A 19,663-nucleotide genomic window follows, 5' to 3' on the forward strand; every position below is an offset into this window, starting at 1 on the left:
ACTTCAGGAGCTTGACGGACTGGTGACTGGAGGTGCAGCTGTTGGTGTAAAGGGAGAAGAGGAGAGGGGAAAGAAGTTTTGGGGGGAACCGGTGCTGATGGACCGAGAGAGACATGTTTCCCCAGCTTGACGAGCTGCTTCCTGTTGGACAGGAAGTCAATCCACTTGCAAGTGGAGTCGGGCACGTGCTGCTGGGAGAGTTTGTCCTGCAGCAGAGACGGGATGATGGTGTTGAAGGCAGAGCTGAAGTCCACAAACAGGATCCTGGCGTAGGTTCCTGGAGATTCCAGATGCTGGAGGACGAAGTGGAGGGCCATGTTGACAGCATCGTCTACAGACCTGTTGGCTCTGTAGGCGAACTGCAGGGGGTGCAGGAGGGGGTTGGTGAGGGTCTTCAGGTGGGACAGGACTAGCAGTTCAAAGGACTTCATGACAACAGAGGTCAGGGCGACGGGTCTGTAGTCATTCAGTCCTGTGATCCTGGGCTTCTTGGGAACAGGGATGATGGTGGAAGCCTTGAAGCAGGCTGGAACGTGGCATGTCACCAAAGAGGTGTTGAAGATGGCGGTGAACACAGGAGATGGTGCGATGGTGGCGCATGGAGTAGTGCAGTGCGTTCGGGGCCGCAAGGTTGGTGGTTCGAATCCCGGCTGCCCCATGTGCCATGTCGAAGTGTCTCTGAGCAAGACGCCTAACCCTAATTGCTCCCCAGGCAAAAATGTAATGCATGAGTTATAATGCAATGTAAGTCGCTTTGGATAAAAGCGTCAGCTAAATAACATGTAATGTAATGTAATGAGACAGCTGGTCAGCACAATGCTTCAGTGTGTGGTGCGAGACTCAGCCCGGTCCGGCTGCTTTACAGGGGTTCTGTCTTTTAAAGATCCGGTTAACGTCTCTCTCCAGAACAGAGAGGGACGGTCGGGGAGGAGAGGGTAATCTTCTGTCAAATGCTCCGCCAGGTTTTCACGTCTTCGTAACTCTCTTCAGAACTTTTAATGTGGTGACTGAAGTTGTTCACCGGTAACGTTACATATGTTGGAGTGCAGAGATTAGATTCATAACTTCATATTCGGGCCAGATACTGCCGACAACTCATTACTTTAAATATGATTCATATTACTGTCATCATAAACCAACATCTTTCTGCTCTCCCTCCCCACAGAAGCCTCTGTGGATGGTGGTTCTATCTGCAGTGGTCCTGCCGTACACCTGTTCTGCTACTTGCAATTACTTGTATCATTTCTGTTAGAGAAATTGAATGTATTGTACATCTTTTACATTGTTGATTCTGTACACATGACATCCATTGCAGTCTGTCCATCCCGGGAGAGGGATCCCTCCTCTGACGTTCTCCCTAAGGTTTCTTCCCTTTTTTCCCCATTGAAGGGTTTTTTCTTGCCGATGTGAGGGTTTCGGGACAGAGGATGTTGCATGTGTACAGACTGTAAAGCCCTCTGAGGCAAATTTGTAATTTGCGATTTTGGGCTATACAAAATAAAATGAATTGAATTGAATTGAAAATTGAATATTTAAATGTAACTTTAACGACTTGTCTGTATCCACAGAGTTCAGCTTGTTATTGTCTATCATTATGCATTATGTTGTGGAATATTTCAATAAGCTCGGTAGAAGAGAATGATTTCTCTAATAAAACGGAGTCTTGATGAATGAAAAGAAAGTCCATTTATTGCTTGCAAGCAGGAGGTCAACTACACAGGCACGTATCACGGTGCTCTGTGGAGATGGCGTCTCCGAGCAGTGAAAATGGTGAGTTCTTATACACACACATGAAGGTCATTTCTGGTGGTATGCAGACACGAGAGCTACTGAAGCCTGAAACTCTAAACCACCTGTGAGATAACACAAATGAAAAGTTATAAATCAAGCAGGTAACAAATCAAGGCAAAGATGGGAGTAACAGGGTTCCTTTGTTCGAGCATTCGGGTGAAGGCCAGTTTGACTGTCCTCCTTCACACAGCTGCAAAAGACAACTTTTGGGTCTCCCTTTTCTTCTCACATTGCTTCATTACAGACAATAATCACTCTTTTAGCATAAGATTATGTTATAACATATTTTACCATTACAATTAAAACAATCAATGTTCTTATTAAAAGACAAAAGGAGACCGTCATTGAAACTCTAAACCGGCAGCAGGACTTCAGCTTCAAAGAAACTCTCAAGCTCTTTTGTAATTATAATAAATAAAAAAAATCCACATATGAATTATTGTATATTTCTATGTAAATACAACTAGGGTTACAAAGGGGCGGAAAGTTGGATGCAGACGATACGGCCAACTGGAGAGTAACCAACGCGCAGATGTGGAAAGAGTAACAACATTTTGGACTCAAGTAAAAGTACTGTTACTTAAGTAAAATTTTAACAAGTAAAGTTACCAGTCTAAAAATGTACTCAAGTAAAAGTAAAAAGTAGCTCATTAAAAATGTACTCAGAGTAAAAGTTACTGAGTTACCTTTTTAACAGCTGGGTGGGGTGCGGGATTCTAGTGTAGTTAAAAAAAGACAAGGGAAAATAAATCTCAATCTAGTTGTTTTTAATTGAAGGAAGACCTTTACAAATTAAAGTGTAATAACAAAAATAATAAAATAAAACTAAAAGAGATAGATGATTATTGCGCAGATCTTCCAATAAAACATTTTAAACATTACTACAACCACTAAACATGGCATGAACTGTGGATTCAGTAAAGCAGGGGTGTCAAACTCATTTCAGGTTCTGGCCAGATACTGCCGACTGCGACCGGACGCGGGCCACTGACGATCGGGGCGAACGTGGGGTGGCGCTGGGGGTCCGACCGACGGTTCGCTGACGTCGGGACGTATGCACTCTAGTGGCGGATTATTTATTTATATCCGTTAATGAACTTTTCTCCTCTTGTTACCCTGGTAACCGCTGTCATTACAGACAGTTGCGTTGATTCTTACTGTGAAAATCTACGTACTTCCGGTTTAGCGGCTACGCTTCGTATTTTCATTTTTTTTACTCATTAACGGATATGATTTCAAATGTAGCGAAGTACAATACTTCAAACTAAAAATACTTAAGTAAAAAAGTAAAATTACAGATTAAAAAAAACTGCACTACACAAAAAAACTACTCAATTACAGTAACGCGAGTAAATGTAATTCGTTACTTTCCACCTCTGCCAACGCGGCTCGGATAATTTTTTTTTGTGTAATGGTACGTTCACACCGAACGCGTCGCCAGCGTTTTTCACCACAGGAGACACATGCAAAGTCTATGCACAGACCCGATGACGTAATGTTAAACGACACACTGGTATGCTAAATGTTAAGTAATATAAAGAAATGTTAGTATGCATGTCTGCTTATGACAAGGTAAATACAGTTAAATAACCCCAGAATTTCCAGTTTATTCCCGTAAATTCCCTTAAATTTCCATTAATTCCCGTGGAAAGTTTCCAACTTTGGATATTCCCGGAATTTTGCAACCCTAAATATAACTAGAACCATTGATCCCTGCATAATAGATATTAAATACTATGTCAATCACTAATGATGTCACCTATCTAACTGTAGCCTCCATGATCACTGTATCATAGATATTAAATATTATAAAGTGGCATACCCCCGAGTTTGTCTTTTCTTTGGTCCCTTTCAGTGATTTTGTGGCCTTTTATGTTTTGACGTTAGGATGCTGTTACACGTTTTGACCTATAGATGGCGCTGGAATTAGGCCGTTATCATGACATGATATGAAAATATGTGAATCCAGACAACCTTTCCGACTTTTGTAAGATTTACACACACACGGTAGTCTGGGAATAATAAGTGTGTGAAGTTATTTTACAAGATGTTCTCCAAAGAGAGGAAGGCCAGAGCGTTTAACCAAGAATGGACAGACTCTTATGTGTTAGTTCTTCCTCCAGTATTTGCCATATGTACAGAGCCCATGACGATTATTATAAGGATAATAAATATACATATATATATAAATATTACAACTATTGCTCACTTGGAATTGTCAATAAAACATTTTTTTACAAACAGGTCGCAGAAAGCAAGTCAGTTCTTCAGTCTGTTTGTGGAACTATTTGGACCCTCTTTGGCCAATTCTGACTCAGTGGCTTCTATGAGAACCTCATTGTCTCTTTGCCAGAAAGTGCAATGCAAACATTTTATGATAGAAAACAAAAAATGAAGACAGATGGCAGAGTGGTAGATAAAGGGGAGGAGGAGGAGAAGAAGGAGGAGGAGTTGATAATTGTGTCTGACAGAGGGAGAGAGAGAAAAAGTAGAGTTGCTAATAGTGTGTGTGATGTTGGTATTGATCAGTCACACAGACAGAGAAATGGGACGTGACACCATGACCTGACACTGTGGCTAATCGAAAACTAATTCCCCGTCTTCATCATCATCGTCGTCGTCATCGTCGGCGATGAAAAAAATCACACACACACACACTTTTAAGGCTGGTCATCGTCCAGCAGCTATTATCCTTTCTTGGATGTCATCTTAAAGAGCAACTTGCAGGTTAGAGACCACAGTGAATCAATGTTTAGGAACATCTTGTTGAAACTAGATCTTCCTAAACTCGTATGAATGTGCAATGATGTAAACATGACATTTGGAGACATAACATGAGGGCACATCATCAAAAAACAATCTACGTGCCAGTTTTGTGACTGAATAAGTCAGAAATGTATTCACAGACATCTGATGGACTCAGTTTTAAGGATTGTCATTACAATCCCCCAAATCTCAGATTGTAATGTCCAAGATTACAGACTCAGAATATATCTTTGAATTGGTATTATTGTCTTGCAAATTGTCCTTATTCGATGCAAGGGTTCGTGGACAGACTGCAAAGTCCTCAGACTTGCGCTTTACAAAAAAAGAGTCCCCACTGTTGCTGCGCTGAGGACAGCGTCCCCTGGCTAGTCCAGCATCGTCTATGATCCAAAATACTCTGCGGCACTGATCACTCCTCACAAGTGGTCACACCTGTTCAGAGGCCTCTTGTATTGGCTTCAATACATTAAGGGGCAAGTAAGTAATACGTATGTAGTATATAGAAATTCTCTCTCTTTATCTCTGTCTGCTCTCTCTCTCTCTCTGTTGTGTGGGTCTGTCTGTCTGCCTCTCCATTAGTGAAGGTGTCTCCTCAGGTCGATGTTTAGCGAGGTGACAATTGGGGACGCCCACTTCACTGTAAACATCCAATCATAGACCTTTTGACTCCCAGCTGACCTCTGACCTATCTCCACGCTCTGTGTGTCTGTGTGTGCGTATATGTGTGCGAATCTTTGTGCACACATCAGACTGAAAGCACCAAGTGATTACGCTGTCAATAAACGTGTTTATTTGCCAGGGCCGGAGTGAAGCTTTTCTCAGAGATGAAAAGGTGTTTTGAAGCACTTTGTTGCAAAGCGACGCGCACATATAGCTGTAATCAGATCGCTGTCTAAAGAACAATGTGAGGTCAAAGTAATGATGAAAAATCACAGGGTAAAAACCCTCAACACACAATCGATGCTGAAGGAGAGGAGCAGAGAGATAAGGCCTTCAGACAAATCCAAAAGATATTCCAATCGCATCTCATTGGACACTCCTCTACAACCTCACTATTAGGATTGAGTGAGTGACTCAGTGACTGAGGGAGTGCACAGAAGTCGTGTGATTAAATATGTGTCATTTGCACTAAATAAAACCATGTGTGACTTGATGAAATCTAAAAATAAGATAGCATAAAAATGAAAACCATACAAACAGGTAAGTTAAAACATGTATGTATGTCCATATATTTCCATTGTCAGAGAAACAACTGTGCAAAATGAATAAGAGTATTGGGTCATGGAGGACTCGGGCTTGGTTCATGAGACCAACTGCCGACGGGAAAAAACTGTTTCTGTGGTGAGAGGTCTTTGATGAACTGCAGCCTGCTACCAAAGAATTGGTGTCCGGGTAAGAGGGGTCAGCTGCAATCTCTCCTGCCCGCCTTAGAGTCCTGGAGACAAACACTGTTAATTTACAGATTTTCCTGTATTATTGCAATCAAAAATTGTATTAAAAGTATTTCACTTTACATACAATAAAGGGATATCACTAAAATCTCTTCTTGAGAGATACTACAAAGCTTAAACCCTTACACTGCGGTTTACCAGAGGAACCCCTGTAACCACTGCACCACAGTCAACCTGTGTTGTCATTTGAAGGACTTAAATATTAAAACACCTACTTCCTGCCTGGACTATTGCAATGCAAGAGTTTACAAGATGAAATTGTTTTTTGTGTGGTCTGTGGTAAATGCAAACTGTTAAGTGTTGAATACGCAAGATAATGAGAACTTTAAGATGGAAGCAGTAAAACAATTTCTAACGATTGTATATATTTATTGATATTTTTGTATTTTCTAGAACACTATAATTAAATGTGAAGCAGTCAATTTAGCCTTTTTTGGTGAAAAACCTCGGAGTAGTGTTTCTTTTCCAGCTCAGGGCACCACTGAAAAAAAAAAAATCAGTCATATTTACTTGAATACAGTAATTTCAATTTCCAGTTTTAACACAGAAATCCTTTGTAATTTTTACGCAGGAAAAAAAGTTAAGTTCACATGAAAATATTTACATTTTAAATATAGATAGTATTCTAAGATTGCGCCACATATGGCAGCCTCATGTCGGTGTTGGTTGTTGTTAGTTTTCACATACAGTATGGTTGTCCATTCGCTGGTGCACTTTATTTTTAACTTGTAATTGTAATTCCTTCTTGTCCTATTTTTAAATTGTTCATGCTATATCCCCATAGTCGATTTTAGTTTATACCTTGTCAAATTGTAAATTTGTAAATTGAACATTCCATTTTCTTGCACTATGGTGTTGTATCTTGTTGTCTATTGTCTGATGTTATGAACCAACCAGTTAAATTCCTTGTATGTCTAACATATTTTGATAATAAATGTTTACTGTGTCCTCATTCCTGAATTGAAAACGTCTTTAGATATGAAATACGTTACATAGGCTACCTTTGCATCCTAATACAAAACCCCTGAATGATTGGGTCTTTTAGGGTTATTTAATCTGTGCAGGAGTCCGGAGGAGGGGGATGCAAGACTATGACTACAACAAAAACTGGGTTATCATAGACAAGAATGCACTTTTCCATTTTCTAAACATACTGTCAAATCTGTTGGTGAGAGAATCGTTAACGCCTTAGTTTTCTGCAAGCTCTTGGCATTGAGCTGTCCAGTGCTTTGGTCACCGACACGTCAGGAGCTGTGTTATTGGGAATGGACACAACAAGCAGATCCAAACGTTTGCAGATCATTTTGGCTAGAGTATTTTAAACCTCCTAAAATAATCGTTGCCTGTAGGCATGTTGAATACCACAGAACTGGGACACCTCTCATCACTTTTCTTCCTGTCTTTGTTCACTTTCCTTCATGTTTTGTTTTCCCTCACACCTGTCTCCAGTTTCCCGTCACAGACGTCACTACTTGAAGCCCAGCTTCTCACCCACTCATGGTCAAATGATCAGTCCCGCATATGGCGGTGATGTGACGGCTACGGACGCTTCAGTTATTTGTTTACTTTTGACTTTGTTTAACCCTTGTTTTGGCCAAGCCTCAGATCTACCGTCTGTGCAAGGATCACCAGTCTGTCACCCAGTTCCCTTCCAACACCACTCCAGCCCACAGTCAACTAAGACCTATACTATTTCCACCTCTCGTTTCAACTAAATAATTAACTTGAGCTGTTCCCTGTCCTCACAGTATTCCGATCTTGGGTCCAGCCCAATTCCAACAAAGCCCCACTGAGTTTAAAGTGGAATGACAGATTATTATTCACAGATAGTATATCATATTTGTGGTATATTCCAATGAATGTCTCGTTAAACCATAGGTTTTCTCATCTAGGTACCCTGCAAAAACGGAGCCGCTTGTCTTATTTCACAGTGTATGGGCTGGTAGCCACTGCACATGCTCGAAAGTTTGGCACTAAAAAGGAGAGTTTCTCAGGACACATCCCCTTTAACTAACTGAATGGCTCTTTCTGTAAAAGGATTGAGATGTTCTCCAGGCATGTTCTACTCGTACGAGGGCCTTGGTTGAACCCAGCATACTGGAAGAATTTGATCTCTTTTCACCTGGGAATGTCTTGAACAGAATGGATGGAAGGATTGGTAAATGGACAGATGGACATTTAATGTAAAAATTACAAATGATAAGTGAGATTGAACAAAAAAAAGCTTAAATATTATGGACATGTACGCATTCATTTTAAATTAGAAGGTAAGAACCGTAATATAGAAAGACCAGATATTGCTGCCATTGTACTCTGGTTTCATTTACAGTGCATACACCCCCTATCTCAGGCCTAAATGTTCCTGGTGCAATGTATAGATACTGTTCAGGGCAAGTGTTGAACGATTCATAATTCCACATACATTAATAATACATAGGGATGGATATGTTCACACACACACTTATTATATTATCCACATATCTGCCTATATCTGAAGAGTAATTATGGGGGCAGCTCCTCTTCTCTCCCCGTTCCTCGCCCCTCTTCCTCTTTCTGCTCTCCTTTCTTTCCATTTCTTAGTCAACATTGTGCAATGTCTTTGTGATATTATCTGATAGATAGTGAAAAGAATGAGCCTCTCAATTGGCAGGCACTCAACTTGACATATATCAAATGTAAAGCCCATATTGGAGCTTCAGTATGCAGTAATTACAGCGAGTGATCTTCCATCTATATCAGAACAATAATTACACACTGACGTGGTCCGCAAACACACAGAACAGCGCAGAACATTAATTACATTCTGCTAAAAGAGATACCGGACAATGACATAATCCTCACAAGACATAATCTGTGAACATCGGCAAAACTACGATCCAAAAGGTTTAAAAGTCAGGCCAGTTTCTTTCTAGACTAATAGTACAATTGCAAGAAATGGATTTGAAGTCTTAAAAGACTCCAGTAAGAGGATTGTCTGTAGGTTCGGCACTCCCCAAGGAAACAGAATATTAAAACAACTCACATTAATTAATTTTTAAACAAATTACTAGCACTTTAAATACTGCGGAATGCCCCATCAAAGCGGTGTGGCTTCACACACACCTCCCTTGTTACTAAACCTTACAAATTGACTGAATGTGTTACTGTTTTGCTACTTTAAGTTGTATTCTTCTTTTTTTTAATCGGTCATTGTTAATAGAAAAAAAGCATTGTTTCAATTTAAACTAAAAAACAGAGTTGGCCCCATTATTTTCTGTTTTTAAAATCTTGACCAAATTAATTAAATTTGTAACTGAATAGCCCTCGTGTAATAAGAGTGCAATATAAATTAATAAATACAAAAGTACAAACACAGTAAAGTGAAAGTAGAGCATTCCTTGTTGACGGAAGTGAAATAAATCATAAGGATTCTTCTGATATATATATATATATATATATATATATACACAGATTTACCTCATTATAGTTGTACACTATAAACCAAATGGATGCATAACATAACTAGTTGACATAACTAGTGACAAACCCACAGAGGCATGATTGGCACAGCCATGGGCCTCAAAATGCAAACAAGATACAGAATAGTAGACATGTTGTGTGGAGAATCTGCCTTACTTTCCTGACATCTTACCGGTATAGATTTAAAAAGGAAATAAAATGAGGAAATTAATTAAATTATTATTAATGTAAATGAAAGTTTTAAATAAAATCTCAATTCTTAATGGAAACATTTTCACAAAAAGAAGCCAGCAGATGTTCCGCCTGAACACTATGCGCAGGAGGAGGTGTGATCATCATGATCCTTGGCTGCCATCTTATGGCAAGTCTCCATCAAATCAAGAGAAAGACACAAAGGACACTGGGAGACAAAATTAACTTACATTTAAAAGCTTTGCTTGAGCCGCTGTCGACTCACCTGCCTCCGTCCTGAAAAAAAAGGCCGGCACTGCATGTCATATTAATGTATTCAGAATCAGGGTTATATGATATGACACTTACATTTATGTGATGGAAAAATACCGAGACCAAGTAAGAAGTTACATTAGTCAGAGGGAAAAATAGCAAATTAGCATTTTCTTACACGCAGAGTCGCACACACAAACTACTCTAAGGCCCTATCTTCCCCGGCCTCTTATCCACTGGGGCACCAATCAGCAGAATGATTTTAGCCGCTCGGTGGAATTAGTCACCTTCGAATTGTCAGATTTGCTTGGGAAGGTTCTTGTGTGTAAGTGTAAGTGGGCGCCATGATGAGCTGTTTGAATGATCTAATGTTAAGGAAAGCAGCTTCAATGTTTCATTACATTACATGTCATTTAGCTAACGCTTTTATCCAAAGCGACTTACAATAAGTGCATTTCCACCGTAGAGATACAAACTCAGAAGAACTATTAACAAGAAAGTACAATTTTCATCAAATGAGCAGTTTCAAAACATGTTATAGAAAAGTGCCATTATAAGTACAATTTAGGTGCTACGATTTGTTGGTGTTACAGTTTGTTAGTGTTTAAGTCAAGGTAGAGTCTAAAGAGGTGTGTCTTGAGTTTTCGGCGGAAGATGTGAAGGCTCTCTGGGGTCCTGATATCATCAGAGAGCTCATTTCACCATTTGGGAGCCAGGACAGCAAAGAGTCGCGATCTCGCCGAGTGCTTTTCTCTCAGTGATGGAGGAACAAGCAGCTTGGCAGATGCAGAGCGGAGTGTGCAGGTTGGGATGTAGGGTTTCACCATGTCCTGTGAATGTAGACTGGACCCGATCCATTCACAGTATGTGAGAACCAATGTTTTGAACTGGATGCGGGCGGCCACTGGTAACCAGTGAAGAGGAGAAGTGGTGTGGTGTGAGAATATTTCGGAAAGTTGAAGACCAGTCGAGCTGCTGCATTCTGGGTGAGCTGCAGTGGTCGAATGGCGGTAGCAGAGAGACCTGCCAGGAGAGAGTTACAGTAGTCAAGGCGGGAGATGACAAGAGCCTGAATCAGTACCTGCGCCGCCTATCTACAGGATCGTGTTGTCGCTGTGATGTTGGCAGTAAGATAGAGTTGAGAGTCAAGTGTCACTCCGAGGTTCCTGGTTCCTGGGTGTTAACACGGAGTCGCCGAAGTTAACAGTCAGGTCAGAGAGTTTTTTCCGGGGAAGAAAAGTAGTTCGGTCTTGCCGGGGTTGATCTTCAGGTGGTGAGCGGACATCCATTGGGAGATGTCAGTCAGAGAGAATTAGTTGGGTGTCATTGGCATAGCTGTGGTAGGAATGACGGAGCAAAGAGAGTTGGTGTAGATTGAGAAGAGGAGGGGACCCAGGACGGAGCCCTGAGGAACTCCAGTAGTAAGAGGACAAGGTTCCGACACAGATCCTCTCCAAGTTACCTGATAGGTGCGGCTGTCAAGGTAGGATGAGAGAAGAGAGAGCGCGGAACCTGTAACACCAAGTTCCTGAAGGGAGGAGATAAGGATCTGGTGGTTTACTGTGTCAAATGCTGCAGAAAAGTCCAGAAGGATGAGGATGGAGGAGCGAGAGGCGGGTCTAGCAGCGTAGAGTTGCTCTGAGACAGCGAGGAGAGCAGTTTCTGTGGAATGGCCCGCCTTGAAGCCTGACTGATGGGGGTCAAGGAGGTTGTTACGGTGGAGATAGGAGGAGAGTTGGTTAAAGATAGCTCGTTCAATAGTTTTGGACAGAGAGGGAAGAAGAGATACCGGCCTGTAGTTGTTTTCTTCAGAAGGGTTGAGGGTGGGTTTCTTCAGGAGTGGGTTAACTCTTGCCTCCTTCAGAGAATGTGGGATGGAATGGGGTCGAGGGGGCAGGTAGTGGGACGGGCGGAGGTTACCAAGGTAAGAACTTTGTTAGGAGACTGGGGTGTGAAACAGGGATGCGAGGGTGATAGAGGTGAAGTCTCTGGTATACAGTTGGAAGGAGGTGGCAGACGTGGCATCGAACGATTATGTCAGGGGTACATTGACTATATTGAGACATCACCTGAGTACAACCAGGTGTGTGTAGAGAGGGCGAAAGGACAAACTATTTCCACTAAAATGGTGATAACCAGCGGACAGCAAAGTGAGGTAAACGGTAATTTATTTGTAAAAAGCTCTTCATCATTCATGTGTCTCTTTGCCCCAGAGTCAAGAACAATTCAGTGCAAGGTGCTGAAACAAGCACAATAACAATAGCTTTAAAGCGCCTTGGACAAGGTGTTTCAGCACCTTAGACAGGGGCAACAGTACTGCACATTTATTGGCTGTCAGTGAGTGCCAGGTATCCACAAATGGCCAATGATAACAAGGCTTATTTTTCTTCAAACAAACAAACAAGTACAAAAACAGCTCATGTGTACACTCTGTTGTAAAGCAAATACAATGAAAATAAATAAAGATTTCTCGCCGTCCGGGAATCGAACCACGGTCTTCTGCGAAAATAAAAATGCAATTTAATTGTCTGTAAGTGAATGCCACAACTAGCCCTCGCGAGACCCCAATGGATTTCTAGTCCATCGCCTTAACCACCCAGCCACGACAACTTTTTAGTTGCAAGCACAACAATGAACATGTCATTAAATGAACATCTGAAGTGCAAACATGATGGAAGTGCATCTCCTTCTGTGTGTATGGAGGATCCAGAGGGAGGAGGCTGCTTCTTCTGGAGATACACCTGGAGCTTGTGCATCTTTGTACCTGGAGAACAGCTCTTCTTCAGGATGAAGGGTGCAGAGCAGTCATCCCTGCTGTCCCAGATTAATCTGTCAAGATGAAGCATGACATGTTAATAAGTGTATTGAAGTGTGAAGTAAAGTTCACCTTCTGACCATTAAACTATGTAATAAACAACATAACCATGTTTGCCTGTCTGTTCTCTCATTTCCACACTGATGCAGATATTGTACTATAGTAAGAATATCTATTAACACCACAACCTGCGGTAAATACTGTATTTATAAGTATAAATCCTTCATTCAAGTAACTTACTTGTTACTTAATCAAAGTCTATAGACAAAAAAGTGAGCATCAAAATAAACCATGAGGATTAAAAACAAAAGTAGCCGGGATGCAATATATATTATACATTATCCTAATCATTGAGGCATTAATGTGTTTACATTTGACTGACTTTAATAAGATCCTCATTTATTAGTTGAGTAATGTTACATCTGTGATATGCAACTAGTAAATAATGCAGCCAAACACAACTAACAGGTGACGTGACACTAACATAAATGCATTTATTGTACAAAGTACAGTATTTATGACTGTTTTAAGTATGTTTACAGTATATAATGTATAAGCTGACCAGCTGGTGAGAATCTATAAGATCTATATTCTAAATCTATTAAGAATCTATGTTAAATAACATCCAGCAGCAAACGCTGCACATTTATCTGAATAATTATTACACATTACATTTCATGTACTTACAGTTCAGCGTGACTTCCACACAGCGCGAGGTCCGGTAAATGTGCGCCGTCTCTTCGGTGCTCTTTCCCGGCTAAACTGACGGAGAATGTCCGGGGATACTCTTTACATCCGGGTAATCGCTCGGCCCGCACCACAGGGTCACAGATAGCCAAAGATATATTACATCCGTAGTGGTTTAGCACTACCATAGAGAATGAATGGGATTTGGTTTAGGGATTTTTAGCTAAAAAATTCACAGGTGCCGCGCGCGATTCCCATCCAGTGCAAAATAACTTTTGCTTCAATAGAATTGTCCTTTTTGTCACGGTTTGGGTCTGCTTGTCTTATTTTGTAGCTTTCTTGTGTCTCGTGTCTCTGGGTAACTTCACTTCCTGTCCTGTGATTGCCTGATTGCTTCCACCTGTGTCCAATCACCTGCACCTCCCTTGTGTATTTAAGCCCTGTGTGCCAGTTGTCCTTTGTCGCGTCATTGTATTACGTCAGTCGTCGTTGGAGCACGTCTTCTATTAGTTTAAGAATAAAGAGCACTTTGTGTGGAAACCTCTGCGTTTGAGTCCTGCCTGCAACCTACACCAGCACCCGACTCCTGTGACACTTTTTAGAACTTTTCATTTGTTCATCATGGTCATAGGCGGCCATTTTGAAATCTCTTGCCCTAAATTCTGTCGTATGAGCATTGGTGGTTCAATGGTAGAATTCTCGCTTGCCACTGCGAGGCTGGAGGAGCAAAGGGTGAAGGAGGACAAGAGGCGGGCTGCCGTGGAGGAGAAGCGACGGCAGAAACTGGAGGAAGACCTTGTGTGACGCTTGTGGTTCTTTTGCAGCAACAGGCTGATGCGTTTCAGTTTCTAGTGAACCATTTACTCGCTGCTTGGCCCTTGCCTCCTTAGTTATTTGGAGTTTGAACTTCACTCCTATCGGCTAACCATAACTTATATCAACTTGTTACTTATATGCTACTGTATAGACTGTGAGAAAACACGTTGTTTGCAAGGTTACCCTTAGGTTTTTTTTATAGGATGTTGTCAAGTTTTGATTTCCAAAGTTAAAAAAGCTTTAGAATAAAATATAATATATATATACTAGAAAATGCATTTCCTGCTGAAAATGCGTTGGAATGCAGAAAGCTGAAAAAAATGTAAAGTACTTTAAAGTACAGAAATGAAACAAGCTGAAATTATTCTAAACATTGCTGAAAGAATAGAAAATCCTGAAATACATTTAAAAATTGCTAAAGGTAAACGTGCAGCTTGTTAAGACGTGATGCTTAAGAATGTGACTCGCGTTGCATCTCTGCCTGTCGGAGATTTTTTTTTTCAGTTGGCTCCAACCAGTTTTTTAAATTTTTTATTTCTCTCTCTCTGCCGGTCATCAGAGGTTTTTTTACCGTCTGCTGGCTCTCTTCACGCACTCAGTGTCTGACGTTGACTAGTTGTGTTAAACAACTAAATATTAATATTACAAATTAAGCCACACACTTCCCCTCTCTCTCTCTCATGATAATCAGTGATACAGAATAATGAGTGATAAACATAAAGAACACAAGCACGGCATCGTTTTTTTTTTTTTAGAAATGAAGCCTGAAAAGTGGATTTTGTGGCCGTGAAGAAAAAAGTGCCTTCTTTTTTTACCCGATTCTGTGACGGCTCTCACTCTAAATTCCGGGACATTCCGGAAAACTCCACTCTAACTTCCAAACGGACCCAAAAACTAATGAAACATAATTAGTGATTATGAAAAAAGTATAATAGATATCAACAAGCTGTTTTTTTATGAAATTGTTAAGACTTGTGTCAACATTTTAAAGTTTAAATGGTGTCTCTAGTTGAAAGATTGGAAAAGTTGAAAAAAAGTTAAAGAAGTTAAGAGAGAATTTTAAAATGTAATCCATTAGAAACCATGTTAAAAAGGTTGATGATTTTAATTTATATTAATTCAATTATAAGAGCTAGAAAGCCAAAGAGTTATAGCCCCCCTCCCCTGAAAGAGCTGAACATTTTAATATTTGAATGTCTTAATAGCTGAAAGTGTGAAGGAGTTGAAAGGTTTAGCGGAAGAAATAGAAGAAGAAGAATTAAAAAAAGAATAATTAGAATAAAGATTATATATATATATATATATATATATATATATATATATGGACAAATCTATTTTACCAAGTCCATTTGGTTCGAATAATAAACATTCTGTCTCCCAAACCCCCCCACCCAATTCCATTATTTCTAAATAAAAGCCTCAATGATTATCCGTACCTCAACACAAGGTACACAATTGCTTTCAAATACTAGTGAAACAAGTACTTACTTCTTCTACTGCTGCTAGTACCACTAGTACCACAATTACAACTATAGTACTAAACCTTATTTTGCTACAAAAAATGTATTTTTTAATTCTCAGCTTTTCCTATTTCTATTACGGCTGTCGGCGCCCGCCGTGGGGCCGGTGTGGGCCCTCCCGGCCGTGTGTTCGCCGACGTGTTCCTTAATGGGTCGTCTGTGAACCGTTAAGCAGCAAATCCAAGCTAGCCAAGATAAGCTGAGCGAGCTATAGTTTTTCACAGGAAGAAAACGAGAATGATTTGCGAGGGGCATTGTGGTAACATGAGGGGGCGGGGCCCCAGCACAGTCCAACTTGTTTGTCACCGACAGACGTGGCGTCATTGGAGCTTCCTTAGTTGGTCACGCCGAGACGATTCCCATAGTGAAACACCGAACGAAGTTAGAAAAAAACATTGGTTTCTTGTTTTTCGTTTTAAGTCGAAAGCGGTAAAGTGGAAGTGGCCAGTGGCTTTCTCGTTTTTCGTTTCGAACCAAACAAGGAAAGAGACTCCAAACTTTTTACTCCGTTAATGCCTTTGGTGGTTTTTCCGACAAAACGAAAATACAAAGCGTAGCCACTAAACCGGAAGTACGTAGATTTTCACAGTAAGACTCAACTCGATGGAGCGTTTATATGCTAGAAATCTGTCTGCAGTGCTAGCGGTTACCAGGGTAATATTAGGAGAAAAGTTCATTAATTAGTATAAATAAATAATCCTGGTACTACGGGATGTGTTAGCACCAGTTGTTGACTGCACGCACACTCACTGCTCTTGGCTCTGATATTTATTGTCCACGCATTGTGTTGCTTCAGTGACCGCAGAGACAGCTTAAGGAGATCACAGAGTAAACGTGTTCGCATCTCCACCACTAGGTGGAAGATTAAGTGCATTTAAACCATATATTTAATTATATTGAACTGTCTATGTTATTTATCTGGGTTACATTCAGACATTTTGACTCTAGAATACTTTACATCTACAATGTTTTATATATGTCTTGTCGCTAGACAAGAACAATACAGATGAATTAACTTCTACAATGTCACCTTTTATGTGACAGATGCATACCGTCAGCCTAGAATTGGGTTGGGAACCATTGCAGCAGACTACATGCTCTTAAGCATGTTGGACACACCACCCTGACAATGTTACAGAAAATGTATTTCCCGCCAACAGTAGTCTGCTGAAGCCTTTTAGGGAGGAGAGTTTTAAGTTTTAAAACTGACCGTGAACTGAGAGAATAAACATGTACCTTGATATATAGATAAGTTTGTAGTTTAGTGACACTGGAATGTAATTTAGTAGAAGAAAGCAATGTTTGGACAGGTGGTCTCTAGTGCAGTGTTTCTCAACTGGTGGGTCGCGAACCCGTTTGTAGTGGGTCGCGGGCCTTTGCATGGGAAAATTAAAAAATAAATTAAAAAAATGTCATCCTGTAATTTTATTTTGAAGGGACTTTTTGTAATGCAGCGGAGTTTCGTCTTTTTTCCGGCTCGTCCGTCCATGTTTTCCGTCAGCGCGGCAATTAGAACGCGGAAGCACCCCCCCCCTCGTCGACACCGCTCGCACAACCTCCCCCCCGTCGACCGATCGAATTGGGTCGCGGCTTGTCATTCAGGGGTAAAGGTGGGTCCCGGAGCCAGACAAGTTGTGAACCACTGCTCTAGTGGCAGAGAGACACCTTTTGAAATTAGTATCCTAATACAAGCATTTGTTCCCTGGTGGTTGATTTACCTCACCAGATCCAGGAAGAAGGATTCGCACTTCTTGAACACGTGGCTCGGTTACAGGACTGGCCAGCAGTGCTCCATCTACATAGAGTCAAGACCTTGAAGCTAATAAAAGTGAAAAAGGTGATACAAATGCAGCAAAAAAAGTTATTTATCACCAATCATATACGGGTGGTACACAGTGAAGGTGCTCTGTTCTCCTAGGAACTCAACCTAGAAAGGTCGGTGTGGGTTTCAATAACATGAGCATTTCTAAAACCTTTACACTTTCTTTAAAAGTGTATCTACTGATGTTAATTACCAACTTAAAACATGACAAACATTGACCTCTAGCGTCAGAAAGCAGAAAGTAAATAAACTGCACTGCCTGCAGTACTTCCACTGAGCAGCAGAGGGAGGTAGCGCTGACCTGAGTAGAGGCAGACCGCAGGTGTGAGCCAAGTGGAACAAAGTAAACCAGTAAGGCACCAAACAGTACCTGAGGGCGGGAGGTTTTGGGCCGATTTGGTCCTCTACCACCACCGGCTGTCCTGGAGTCTTTAAATAGATTATGATATTGTTGCTGGAAAAGCAAACCTAACCACTTTAAAACACAGTAATTCAATAATTCGAGTCAAGTCTGTAATATTGCACAAAATAAGCTAATAATAAGGGACATAGAGGTTTGTTAAAAGTGTGTCTTTTTCTTTGTTTGATTAATCCCTTAGCAACTATCTAAACTTACATGTTTGCTGCGAATGCATGCTGTGAATGGATCGGGACCAGTTTACATCCAGGTCATGGTGAAACTACATCCCAACCCGCACACTCCGATCTGCCAAGCTGCTTGTTCCTCCCTCTCTGAGAGAAAAGCACTCGGCGAGATCGCGACTCTTTGCTGTCCTGGCTCCCAGATGGTGGAATGAGCTCTCTGATGACATCAGGACTGCAGAGAGCCTTCACATTCTGTTTGTTCATACTACCATAAGTGGGATGATGAAAAATCACAAAAGACAGACATAAAAAAGGTGAGTGTAAGTTTATTTTTGTAATATAATCATATCAGTAAAATATAAACCAGGTGACTGTGCTTCGTGGGCTGCTAAACATCAGGGTTGTTGAATCGTTTTTAGTCTGGACTCTCCCCTGAGACCTGTTGTCCTTGGGCCGCCCAACAAGGTGCTTGTGCCACAGAGACAACAGTTCACAGGGTCACTGAGCCACTCAAACTCCACCACGTTAAGGTGGCGATTCATGGAGGAGGTTTTTTTTTTTCATGTGGGAAACCCATAGATGGAAAAACCCATGGGAGGGTGTGTGTGTTGCGGTGGGTTGTATGGGTTTGTGTCTTTGGGGGGTTTGACCAAGCCAAAAAATATAGATATTCCCTCCCCGGAGGCAGATTAATGCGCTGTGAAGGGGAAGGTTGAAGGGGAGTGGGGGAGATGGATGAGGTATAGGATGTGTGGGAGATGAAGAAGGTGTTCTTACTCCATGTCCTGCATTTTTCGCCTCATTTTATCTATTCGTTTTACGGTCTTCCATCCGTCTCCCAAGAATGCCCAATCTCTTTTTCTTAAAGTTCAAGGAATGTTTTCAAGTACAGTTATTTCATCCTGAAATTCTTCGGCCTTGATTGCCATCAGACTTTCCAGCTGTTGGATCTTCGAGATCAGGCAAGGAATCTTCTCGCATGATGTTTTCTGCCTCCAACTGGTGTTCGTTGGCCTGGTGCTGCTGCAGCTCGTCCGCTAGACAGACATTATTGGAATCTAGGGCGGTGAATTTGGACTCTAAGCACTGTTGCTGGTAAATAAGTTATTTTGTGGTCCTTTCCTCTAGATCTACAAAGTCTTGTAGCAAGGTGTCGTTGTACCTCGAGTTCAGCATTTTTGAGAGCGAGGTGCTCTGCGGTCTCGGTGAGCTCCAAAACCAGACCAGACTTGTTACAACGGAGAATCTCCCTCAGAGTTTCTGTCTCCTTAATCAACAGCACGTTTCCTGCTTCCAACTTGTTGTTTTGACTCCGTGGACTGTTGTTGGTCATCCAGAGCTCGATACTTTTTCAGGTGACGTGGATGACCTTAAGTTCAGCAGTTTTGACAGCTAGTTGTTCTTCTGTCTCTGTGAGCTTCAAAACCAAACACCTGTTCTGCTCGATCAGATGCTGGTTCTGAAGCTTTTGGTCTGAAACCATGGGTGTCTGCTCGCAAACCATGCG

The sequence above is a fragment of the Pungitius pungitius genome, chromosome 6 (genome assembly GCF_949316345.1).
Source record: "Pungitius pungitius chromosome 6, fPunPun2.1, whole genome shotgun sequence".
Lineage (NCBI taxonomy): Eukaryota > Metazoa > Chordata > Actinopteri > Perciformes > Gasterosteidae > Pungitius > Pungitius pungitius.